The sequence below is a fragment of the Oncorhynchus nerka genome, linkage group LG24, assembly GCF_034236695.1.
Source record: "Oncorhynchus nerka isolate Pitt River linkage group LG24, Oner_Uvic_2.0, whole genome shotgun sequence".
In the NCBI taxonomy this organism is placed as follows: Eukaryota; Metazoa; Chordata; class Actinopteri; order Salmoniformes; family Salmonidae; genus Oncorhynchus; species Oncorhynchus nerka.
The window spans coordinates 9,295,499-9,308,822 of record NC_088419.1 but is presented as its reverse complement, the minus strand read 5'-3'; the positions used below and the strand labels follow the sequence as shown (position 1 = coordinate 9,308,822).

The following is a 13,324-nucleotide window of genomic DNA, read 5'->3' as shown; positions in this document are numbered from 1 at the left end:
GCACGAGAAGGTGTGGATACAGCCACAATCCCCAGAGGTGCCTTATTGCTCATATAAACTGGTTACCGGAGCAGTAAAAATGTATTTTAGAGCATTAAACATGTATATTTTATCATACCCGTGGTATACGGTCTGATATACCACGGCTCTAAGCCAATCAGCATTCAGGGCTCGAACCACCCAGTTTATAATACAACCTAGCGTATCAGGCACACAGAGAGCCAGTTTATCTGCCTCTCATTGCCTGTCTATGTCAACTTTTTAACTTTGACTAAGCTTAGTGTTTTGCGACTGAAGAGGTAACAGGGCTTGAACCAGCAAACCAACATTTACATAGCAAATGCACTCTCTCCAGTGGGGGAAACATATGTTAACATTGCCAAAGCAAACGGAATAGACAATTCTCTGTCTCGCTCTCTCTCAATTACATTTAAGGGCTTTATTAGCATGGGAAACATATGTTAACATTGCCAAAGCAAACTGAATAGACAATTCTCTGTCTCACTCTCTCTCTCAATTACATTTAAATTTAAGGGCTTTATTGGCATGGGAAACATATGTTTACATTGCCAAAGCAAGTGAAATAGATAATAAACAAAAGTGAAATAAATTATAAAAAATTAACAATAACAGTTCCAAAAGAATAAAGACATTGCAAATAGTTAATGTACAAAAGAGAGCCAGGTCTGGTCTGCCTATAGCGGCCCCTCTCAATAGCAAGGCTATGCTCCATGAGTCTGTACATACAAAGCTTTCCTTCATTTTGGGTCAGTCACAGTGGTCAGGTATTCTGCCACTGTGTACTCTCTGTTTAGGGCCAAATAGCATTCTAATCTCTCTCTCTGCTTGTGTGCCACATACTCACACTTAAGGTCAGAGTTCAGCCACAACTTGGAAAGCACTGTTTATGATTTCAAACCTTGCTCTGTTTGTGCCAATGGCACACCAACAAATTTACCAACACCACCCTTTACCACAACCAGGGCTAAGGGGAAAGGTGAGCTGTTGAGAGGGTCTAGAGTGTCTCTCCCAGGGTAGATCTCAGTCGACATTAGATCTGATGTTCTCACTCCCTCGGTCCCTCACTCTCTCCCTCCCCCTTGATCCCTCCCTCACTCTCTCCCTCCCCCTCGGTCCCTCCCTCCCTCTCTTCCTCCCCCTCGGTCCCTCCCTCTCCCTCACCCCTCGGTCCCTCTCTCCCTCCCTCCCCTCTCCCTCTCTCTCTCCCTCCCTCCCCCTCCCTCCCTCCTCTCTCCCTCCCCCTCCCTCCTCTCTCTCTCTCTCTCCCTCCCCCTCCCTCTTCCCCCTCCCTCCCTCTCTCTCTTCCCCCTCCCTCTCCCTCTCCCCCTCCCTCTCTCTCCCTCCTCCCTCTCTCTCTCCCCCCCCTCACCTCCCTCTCTCTCTCCCCCCCTCCCCCTCCCTCTCCCCCCTCCCCCCCTCTCTCCTCTCCTCCTCCCTCTCTCTCTCTTCTCTCTCTCTCTCTCTCTCTCTCTCCCTCCTCCCCCCCTCTCTCCCTCTCTCTCTCTCTCTCTCCCCCTCTCTCCCCCTCTCTCTCCCCCTCTCTCTCCCCTCTCTCTCTCCCTCCCCTCCTCTCTCTCTCCCCTCCCCCTCCCTCCCTCCCTCTCCCCTCCCTCCCTCCCTCTCTCTCCTCCTCCCTCCCTCCCTCTCTCCTCCTCCCCCTCTCTCTCTCCCTCCTCCCTCCCTCCTCCTCCTCTCCCTCCCTCTCTCTCTCTCCCCCCCCCCTCCTCCCTCCCTCCCCCTCCCTCTCCCTCCTCCTCTCCCTCCCTCCTCCCTCCCTCCTCCCTCCTCCTCCCTCCTCCTCCTCTCCCTCCCCTCCTCCTCCCTCCCCCTCCTCCAGAAGATACACAGATCCCTCTGTGAGGAATGCCAGACTGGACAAAGAGGACAAGCTGTAGTTTCAACCAGGGTATAAAGAAGAGCAGTGTTCTGAGAGAGGGAAGGAGAGAGGGAAGGAGTGAGGGAAGGAGAGAGGGAAGGAGTGAGGGAAGGAGAGAGAAGGAGAGAAAGGGAGAGGGAGAAGGAAAGGTGAAGGAGAGAGGGAAGGGAAGGGAGAAGGAAAGAGGTTCTGAGAGAGGGAAGGAGAGAGGGAAGGAGGAGGGAAGGAGTGAGGGAAGGGAGAGGGAGAAGGAAAGAGGGAAGGAGAGAGGGAAGGAGAGAGGGAAGGAGTGAGGGAAGGGAGAGGGAGAAGGAGAGAGGGAAGGGAGAGGGAGAAGGAGAGAGGGAAGGAGAGAGGGAAGGGAGAGGGAGAAGGAAAGGGTGAAGGAGAGGGTGAAGGAGAGGGTGAAGGAGAGAGGGAAGGAGAGAGGGTGAAGGAGAGGGTGAAGGAGAGAGGGAAGGAGAGGGGGAAGGAGAGGGTGAAGGAGAGAGGGAAGGAGAGAGGGAAGGGAGAGGGAGAAGGAAAGGGGGAAGGAGAGAGGGAGTTTGCGATTTTAAAGCTAATTTCCTGCAATTCTACATATCTGCCATGGAGCTGAGAGGGTTGGGAGAGGGCTGCAACATTGACCAGTAATCACAAAATGTGTATGTAGACCGTGTGCCTGCAGTGAATACAGATGACAACGGTTTCTGAGCAGATCAATCTATGACCGGTGGTTTAATGGTTTAAACAACCTTTTTTTTCTTATGCTATTATCGAGAGAAAAGGAGGGGAATCACGTTTTCTGATTGACAAAGCCACCTATCAATAAATGAATCAATCTTTATTATCCCAGATAAGACAAGCAGGTAAAACCACCTATAAACCACCAAATACACAGAGAAGTTATGAACAGACTGAAGTGTATTAGAATGTGGATTGACTGCTGTGTATCTAATTCAAAAGAGTTTAATGTACACAATAACAAGTTATCAATTTACAGATATTGTTTTTGCTGGGAAAACAGACGCTTTGTGTTGTCATCCCCGTTCAGGAAGTAATGGGAGGAGGAACGGTATTAGATTTAGAATCACGTTGTCCTCAAGATTCTAGAACACATCTGGTGTCATAGCTGCTTTGTGTTGTCATCCCCGTTCAGGAAGTAATGGGAGGAGCAACGGTATTAGATTTAGAATCCAGTTAAGCGGAGAGACAGCCGCCATCGTTGTCCTCAAGATTCTAGAACACATCTGGTGTCATTATAATGCAATTAATGTCACGTTGTTACTTAGCAATGGGCTGCTGTCACTCGTATAAAATAAATTACTTCCACCCTAGAAACAGCAGCAGTATAATTAGTAAGACTGACAGAATGACAAGGCATGTGTAAAAGGTATCATGCCAGAGTACGTGTTGGTATTAAAACTAGAGGTCGACCGAATATGATTTTTCAACGCCGATACCGATTATTGGAGGACCAAAAAAAGGCGATATTAAATCGGCCGATTAAAAAAAAAAATGTATTTGTAATAAATGACCATTACAAAAATACTGAATGAACACTTATTTTAACTTAATATAATACATCAATAAAATCAATTTAGCCTCAAATAAATAATGAAACATGTTCAATTTGGTTTAAATAATGTAAAAACAAAGTGTTGGAGAAGAAAGTAAAAGTGCAATATGTGCTATGTAAGAAAGCTACTGTTTAAGTTCCTTGCTCAGAACATAAGAACATATGAAAGCTGGTGGTTCATTTTAACATGAATCTTCAATATTCCCAGGTAAGAAGTTTTAGGTTGTAGTTATAGGAATTATAGGACTATTTCTCTCTATACGATTTGTATTTCATATCTTTTTGACTATTGGATGTTCTTATAGGCACTTTAGTATTGCCAGTGTAACAGCATAGCTTCCGTCCCTCTCCTCGCTCCTACCTGGGCTCAAACCAGGAACATATCGACAACAGCCACCATCGAAGCAGCGTTACCCATGCAGAGCAAGGGGAACAACTACTCCAAGTCTCAGAGCGAGTGACGTTTGAAACGCTATTAGCGCGCACCCCGCTAACTAGCTAGCCATTGCACATCGGTTACACCAGCCTAATCTCGGGAGTTGATAGGCTTAAAGTCATAAACAGCGCAATGCTTGAAGCATTGTGAAGAGCAGCTAGCAAAATGCACAAAATTGCTGTTTGAATGAATGCTTATGAGCCTGCTGCTGCCTACCATCGCTCAGTCAGACTGCTCTATCAAATCATAGACTTAATTATAAAATAATAACACACAGAAATACGAGCCTTTGGTCATTAATATGGTTGAATCCGGAAACTATAATTTCGAAACAAAACGTTTATTATTTTAGTGAAGTACAGAATCGTTCGGTATTTTACCTAACGGGTGGCATCCATAAGTCTAAATATTCTTGTTACATTGCACAACCTTCAATGTTATGTCATAATTCCGTAAAATTCTGGCGAATTAGTTCGCAACGAGCCAGGCGGCCCAAACTGTTGCATATACCCTGACTCTGCATGCATTGAACGCAAGAGAAGTGACACAATTTCACCTGGTTAATATTGCCTGCTAACCTGGATTTCTTTCAGCTAAATATGCAGGGTTAAAAATATATACTTCTGTGTATTGATTTTAAGAAAGGCATTGATGTTTATGGTTAGTTACACATTGGAGCAACGACAGTCCTTTTTCGCGAATGCCACCGCATCGATTATATGCAACGCAGGACACGCTAGATAATCTAGTAATATCATCAACCATGTGTAGTTAACTAGTGATTATGATTGATTGTTTTTTATAAGATAAGTTTAATGCTAGCTAGCAACTTACCTTGGCTTCTTACTGCATTCGCGTAACAGGCAGTCTCCTCGTGAGGCAGGTGGTTAGAGCGTTGGACTAGTTAACTGTAAGGTTGCAAGATAGAATCCTTCGAGCTGACAAGGTAAAAATCTGTCGTTCTGCCCCTGAACAAGGCAGTTAACCCACTGTTCCCAGGCCGTCATTGTAAATAAGAATGTGTTCTTAACTGACTTGCCTAGTTAAATAAAGGTGTAAAAAAATATATATATATATAGGCCAAATCGGTGTCCAAAAATACAGATTTCCGATTGTTTTGAAAACTTGAAATCGGCCCTAACTAATCGGCCATTCCGATATATCGGTAGACCTCTTAAAACACCTGTAATTAAATACAGGGCCCAGATTGTTTTACCTGATCAGGTTCAGTGGTTAGAAACAACTATTTGCCCAATAAATGTCTACCTTTCTAATGGCCAACAGACGGTTACTACGGTATCTACAGACGGTTACTACGGTATCAACAGACGGTTACTACGGTATCTACAGACGGTTACTACGGTATCTACAGACGGTTACTACGGTATCTACAGACGGTTACTACGGTATCAACAGACGGTTACTACGGTATCTACAGACGGTTACTACGGTATCTACAGACGGTTACTACGGTATCTACAGACGGTTACTACGGTATCTACAGACTGTTACTACGGTATCTACAGACGGTTACTACGGTTACTACGGTATCTACAGACGGTTACTACGGTATCTACAGACGGTTACTACGGTATCTACAGACGGTTACTACGGTATCTACAGACTGTTACTACGGTATCTACAGACGGTTACTACGGTATCTACAGACGGTTACTACGGTATCTACAGACGGTTACTACGGTTACTACGGTATCAACAGACGGTTACTACGGTATCTACAGACGGTTACTACGGTATCAACAGACGGTTACTACGGTATCTACAGACGGTTACTACGGTATCTACAGACGGTTACTACGGTATCTACAGGCGGTTACTACGGTATCTACAGGCGGTTACTACGGTATCTACAGACGGTTACTACGGTATCTACAGACGGTTACTACGGTATCTACAGGCGGTTACTACGGTATCTACAGGCGGTTACTACGGTATCTACAGGCGGTTACTACGGTATCTACAGATGGTTACTACGGTATCTACAGACGGTTACTACGGTATCTACAGACGGTTACTACGGTATCTACAGACGGTTACTACGGTATCTACAGACGGTTACGTACATCCAATCCCATGTTTATGTGTCACGTGCAGCCGAACACAACAGGTGACATGCTTACTGACAGGCCTTTAACCAACAAGGCAGTTTTAAGAAAAATACCAACAAAAAAAGAAAATAAATAAAAGTAACAAATAATTAAAGAGCAGCAGTAAAATAACAATAGCGAGGCCCTTTTCGATATTGTCTCATCGCTGCAACTCCGGTCGAACCCTCCCCTAACCCGGACGACGCTGGGCCAATTGTGCGCTGCCCCCATGGGTCTCCCGGTCACGGTTGCCTGTGACACAGCCTGTGATCAAACCCGAGGCTGTAGTGGCTATAGATGCAGTGCCTTAGACCGCGGTGCTACTCGGGAGGCCCCCCCCCTACCTTTTTTCTTTAAAGGTATCTGTGACCAACAGATGCATATCGACATTCCCAGTAATGTGAAATCCATAGATTAGGGCCTAGAGAATTGATTTTACTTGACTGATTCCTAAATTGGTCTCAATATGCCTTCCCTGTTAAAATTAGGTTAATTAAAAATGATTTAAATTAATTTAAAGGTTAAATAAAAAAGACCAACCTCTCACTCGCCCCTCCCCTTCTATACCAAGCTCCTCCCCTTCTACACCAAGCTCCTCCCCTTCTATACCAAGCTCCTCCCTTTCCCCATCACATCTCTCTCTTCCCCTACCGACATCTTTCTCTCCCTCTGTCTCTCTGCCCTGCCATATTCTCTGGATATTTCTGTCCCACTCCTACCAAGGAGAGTGCGTGTTCCTTCCCTCAGGTCTCTCTACACCATTACATAAGGATGTACAGCTAGGCCCAGCTACAGAGGAGCACACCACACCACACCACACCACACCACACTCCACTTGTGTGTGTGTGTGTGTGTGTGTGTGAGACGGTATGCCTTTAAAGATGTGGGATGAAAAGTGTCCTATAATCCAAAACACACACACACACACACACACGCAGACACACACGCAGACACACACACACACACACACACACACACACACAGATCTCGAACATCAGAACATTTTTCTCTAAGCCATGTGCCTATCTGTGTCCATTAGGGTTTGAATGGTTGATCTGTTGCTTAATGTAAGTTTTCCATGTTACAGAAACCCCTTTCTTCTCAGAGAGAGAGAGAGAAGTCACTTCCTGTTCCTGTTGAGACACTTCACTTCAAACACTTCAACTATAATACCTGCAGGAGGGAGCCCGAGGACAGCAACACAATCAGACCCAACCAAATCATGAGAAAACAAAAAAATAATTAGTTGACACATTGGAAAGAATTAACAAAAAAAACAGAGCAAACTAGAATGCTATTTGGCCCTAAACAGAGAGTACACAGTGGCAGAACACCTGACCACTGTGACTGACCCAAACTTAAGGAAAGCTTTGACTATGTACAGACTCAGTGAGCATAGCCTTGCTATTGAGAAAGGCCGCCTTAGCCGGTCTTCTCTTGAGTGCCAGGTCTGCCTATGTGCTCACTGCCCACAAAGTGAGGAAACTGAGCTGCACTTCCTAACCTCCTGCCAAATGTATGACCATATTAGAGACACATATTTCCCTCAGATTACACAGATCCACAAAGTGAGGAAACTGAGCTGCACTTCCTAACCTCCTGCTAAATGTATGACCATATTAGAGACACATATTTCCCTCAGATTACACAGATCCACAAAGAGTTTTAAACAAATCCAATCTACTGGGTGAAATACCACAAGAAAAGGACAACCAAACACCATATTTATGTATATTTTTAAAAATGTCTCTTTTGTACGTGAACAATTTGCACATTGAAATGTCTTTATTATTTTGTAACTTTTGTGAGTGTACTGTTAATTTTGTATTATTTATTTCATTTTTGTTTATTATCTATTTCACTTGCTTTGGCAATGTAAACATATGTTTCCCATGCCAATAAATCCCTTAAATGTAATTGAGAGAGAGAGCGAGACAGAGAATTGTCTATTCCGTTTGCTTTGGCAATGTTAACATATGTTTCCCCATGCTAATAAAGCCCTTAAATGTAATTGAGAGAGAGCGAGACAGAGAATTGTCTATTCCGTTTGCTTTGGCAATGTTAACATATGTTTCCCCCACTGGAGAGAGTGCATTTGCTATGTAAATGTTGGTTTGCTGGTTCAAGCCCTGTTACCTCTTCAGTCGCAAAACTCTAAGCTTAGTCAAAGTTAAAAAGTTGACATAACCAGTTTATCTACCTCTCGTTGCCTGCCTCTGTGTGTGTGTTGTTTACTGTTAATTTCACTTTTGTTTATTATCTACTTCACTTTCTTTGGCAATGTTAACATATGTTTCCCATGCCAATAAAGCCCTTAAATTGAATTGAGTTCTATAACATGCCATGATGACACTTCTGACATCCTCGACAACAGATTGGACGTTGGGCAGTACAAATGGCTTTGTTAGTATTGCATTGTCACACACACACGGACACACACACACACACACGGACACACACACACACACACAGACACACACACGGACACACATACAAGGACACACATACAAGGACACACACACACAGACACACACTCAGGGACAATTGGAGAGGCCAGTGGAATGTTTTCATTTCAACAGTAGTGTTCAAACCAGACAGGGTTAGTTTAGCTCTCACCCACTCTCACATGCTGTTTACAGTGACACTACACAGCAGCTAGAAGCCACTCATCAAGAGGGAGGAGTCTCTCTCTCTCTCTATGTCCCTCATCTGTCTCAATACATTCACATGTAATTCACCACTCTCTCTCCCTAGAGACCAACAGAGTTCCTACTCCTTCATATTGTAATGCACCCCTCTCTCTTCTATTCAAGCTCTAGAGCCCCCCAGCCACTCACAGGTATCTATGAATAATCATGACCTGAAGCTTTTCATTGGATGGTTAAAAGTTCTAATCACATTCCATATGCGTAAAGCAGTGGTAACAGTATCACACTTCCAATGAGAGGTTAATATGAATATTCATTTATAGACTTAACCTATAGAGCCGAGTCCTATTGAATCCTTCAGTTGGGGACAGGTTGTCTATGAAATAAAGGCCAAAGCGTTTCCCCTCCTCTCTCTCCCTCTCTCTCCCCCTCTCTCCCCCTCTCTCCCCCTCTCTCCCACTGGTTGAATCAATGTTGTTTCCACATCATTTAAATCGCTGCCATTGGGACTCTGGAGCAGTGGAAACGTGGTCTCTGGAGTCACGCTTCACCATCTGGCAGTCCAACAGACGAATCTGGGTTTGGCAGATGCCAGGAGATACAGAAACGGTTTGTCGAGATCGTTGTGGAAGAACTTGACTGGGCTGCACAGAGCCCTGACCTCAACCCCACCGAACACCTTTGGGATGAATTGAGACTGCGAGCCAGATCTAATCGCCCAACATCAGTACCCGACCTCACTAATGCTCGTGGCTGGAAATGGAAGCAAGTCCCCTCAGCAATGTTCCAGCATATAGTGGAAAACCTTCCAGAATAGTGCAGGCTGATATAGCAGCAAAGGGGGGACCAACTCCATATTAATGCCTATAATTTTTGAATGAGATGTTTGACGAGTAGGTGTCCACATACTTTTGGTCATGTAGTGTATATATCCAGCCCCCCCACAGCAAATCTAATTTAGGTCTTAGTGGTAAACACCAACTTGGAAAACGGTTCCACCTCAGACTAGAATTAGCTGCGGTTCTACAGTTACCTTCAGACTGAGTGTATGTGTGTGCGTGTGTATGATGACTGCGCATAAGAGGTGCTTCCTGTATCAGAAGAGGTTAAACCCTGCTGTACAAAGCCCTCTCAGCCCTCCTCATCCTCCTCCAGCCATTGAGAGATTGAGAGGGAGAGTGATAGAGAGATGGAGAGGGACACTGGGAGAGAGGAAGAGGGAGAGCGATAGAGAGATGGAGAGGGACACTGGGAGAGGTGGACAGGGAGAGCGATAGAGAGATGGAGAGGGACACTGGGAGAGAGGGAGAGAGAGTAGGATAGTGAGATTGTTTTCATACATCTCAATGTCACACACCCACTCATACACACACCCTCTCCCCCCCTCTCCCTCAGTCTCCCCCCTCTCCCTCAGTCTCCCTCAGTCTCCCCCTCTCCTCAGTCTCCCCCTCTCCCTCAGTCTCCCCCTCTCCCTCAGTCTCCCCCTCTCCCTCAGTCTCCCCCTCTCCCTCAGTCTCCCCCTCTCCCTCAGTCTCCCCCTCTCCCTCAGTCTCCCCCTCTCCCTCAGTCTCCCCCTCTCCCTCAGTCTCCCCCTCTCCCTCAGTCTCCCCCTCTCCCTCAGTCTACATACAGAATCGTGTCAGATCCATGTGTAGAACAGGAAAAAGGATTTATGATCCCTCCATGGAGTCTCCCTATGGAACAATGTGTCCCAAATGGCACACTATTCCCTATTTAGTGCACTACTTTAGACCAGAGGCCTATGGGCCCCCTGGACAAAAGAAGTACACTACACAAGGGGAACGGGTGCCGAATGTTCCCGGGCCGTTCTAAGTCCCAACGCCTGGAAAACATTCCCGCCAGCTCGGCCATTCCCCCAAAAACCGAGCGGGAATCACAAAAGGCCAGGGAGCCAGAGAGCTGCCCCAGTGTTTAGAGTCCGTCTGAAAGCACACATGTAATTCACCCATCAATCACTCTAGCTCCCTCGTCCTCTCACGCTAAACGGGGGAGGGGAGTGTGTTCCTGTAAGCCAGACACACACACACACAAATACAAGACAGACACACAAATAGGCAGGGAAAGGGTCACACGCACACACAGTCCCCACTCCTACAGACATCCTCCCCATACACACACACCTTCTTCTCCTATACATTTCCCCCCTGCACAGCCCGCCCCCACAATCTATAAAACACAGAGCCTGGCCAGCTCTATATCCCTCTATGGGTAAGTGCCTCCAACCTCACAGTTGAAATCACACAGACACACATTTACAGTGAGTGAGTGCACGGGCCGCGACCCCGCAGCAACAGGCCAGTGTAGCATATTGTCTCTGACTATTGTTTCTGTATGATCTTATTTTATTGTGTTGCATTGTGGGGAGAGGAGGGGGTCCTATGTTTTCCTTTGCTGACATGCTGACAGCTCTCTTTCACAGACATATATTTGAATCCCCCAAAAAAAAAAAAAAAGACTTCCTAAAAAGGTCAAATAAAACAAATGAAATGAATAAATAAAGATGAATCATATTTAGAACATCCATAATTCAGAAGAATGATGTGGTTTATTCTGAGATGCCAGACGATGGGTCATGATGATGCCTAAATGATGACTAAATGTTAGTAGACGTGAGACAGCAGCACTAGCAGGTACTTCCTGTTGTCAACCATGTGATTTAACAGGTACTCCCTCTTGAGTCTTTCTGTCATTTGTGTTTCCCAGACAGGCTCAACACAGAGGCGTCCTGCAAATTAGAATGGTAATAACTGAACTCAACTTTGTCAGAGAATAGTCTTATTCACTGATAATACTATGGTAATAACTAACTTCAAATTGAATCACTGTCTTACAAATGCTAATACCATAATATATTAAAGTATACAGTAGGGCTGGGAGTTTCCAGGGACCATACGGTATTATCACCATAGTGAGGGACCTCACAATGTTGTTCTCTCTCTCTCTCTCTCTCTCTCTCTCTCTCTCTCTCTCTCTGTGTCTCTCTCTCTCTCTCTGTGTCTCTCTGTCTCTCTGTGTCTCTCTCTCTCTCTCTCTCTCTCATATAAGTATGAATTTTAATTATATATATATATATATATATATATATATATATATATATATATATGCATCCAGTTTTCTTAGAGCATAGTGAACCCCCCCTTTGTGTTATTTAAAAATGGTTTTGTTTTATGCAGAGAGCAGGAGACAAGCCATGGACAATGAACTTCCCACTGTACCAAACCTCTTATCAACAGAACGGGGATGTTGTTACGAGCTAAGTGCAAACCCGACACCTCTCATAGAAACACACTGGTCAGATAGGAACCACATTAAACCCAAGATGGCGAGGGAGAGCGACAAGCAGTCCCCTGCACCTCTCTGGGTTAAATGGATGAAATGCAGAAGACATGACTGTCCTTGTATCCCCTTTTTCCTCTTGACAAGGCCTGGCACAAAGAGGATATATTTGAATATGTGATTCATATCTATGTAAAACTAGACTCTCTCTCCATCCCTGTGATACAATGCATTGCAGACAAAAGGTCCTTTCTTTCATGCTTTAACTGAATTTCCTATGGAGGAGTCTTCTGAAATGGTAGATAACACCATAGAAAAAATAATATAGTTTGGCCCAGGTAGAATTTAGCCTGGCTATAAAACAGACAGAATATGGTCTGGCCCAGGTAGAATTTAGACTGGCATTAAAACAGACTGAATATAGTCTGGCCCAGGTAGAATTTAGCCTGGCTATAAAACAGACGGAATATAGTCTGGCCCAGGTAGAATGTAGCCTGCCTATAAAACAGACAGAATATAGTTTGGGGCAGGTAGAATTTAGCCTGGCTATAAAACAGACAGAACATAGTCTGGGCCAGGTAGAATTTAGCCTGGCTATAAAACAGACAGAACATAGTCTGGGCCAGGTAGAATTTAGCCTGGCTATAAAACAGACAGAATATAGTCTGGGACAGGTAGAATTTAGCCTGGCTATAAAACAGACAGAATATAGTCTGGCCCAGGTAGAATTTTGCCTGGCTATAAAACAGACAGAATATAGTCTGGCCCAGGTAGAATTTAGCCTGGCTATAAAACAGACAGAATATAGTCTGGGACAGGTGGAATTTAGCCTGGCTATAAAACAGACAGAATATAGTCTGGCCCAGGTAGAATTTAGCCTGGCTATAAAACAGACAGAATATAGTCTGGGCCAGGTAGAATTTAGCCTGGCTATAAAACAGACAGAACATAGTCTGGGCCAGGTAGAATTTAGCCTGGCTATAAAACAGACAGAATATAGTTTGGGACAGGTAGAATTTAGCCTGGCTATAAAACAGACAGAATATAGTTTGGGACAGGTATAATTTAGCCTGGCTATAAAACAGACAGAATATAGTTTGGGACAGGTATAATTTAGCCTGGCTATAAAACAGACAGAATATAGTCTGGGACAGGTAGAATTTAGCCTGGCTATAAAACAGACAGAACATAGTTTGGGACAGGTATAATTTAGCCTGGCTATAAAACAGACAGAATATAGTTTGGGACAGGTATAATTTAGCCTGGCTATAAAACAAACCGTGCTATAGTGAAAACAAACCGTTCTATAGTGAAAACAAACCTATAGTATTGTGAAAACAAACCGTATCTATAGTGAAAACAAGAGTATCTATAGTGACA

The 13,324-nt window shown here is 44.7% G+C and overlaps 1 protein-coding gene across 2 annotated transcripts in view; it reads right to left on the bottom strand.

Moving 5' to 3' along the window:
- dpf3 (double PHD fingers 3) overlaps positions 1–13,324 on the bottom strand; it is a 59,548-nt gene that overhangs the window by 39,321 nt on the left and 6,903 nt on the right. The gene's annotated exons all lie outside the window — the stretch shown is intronic.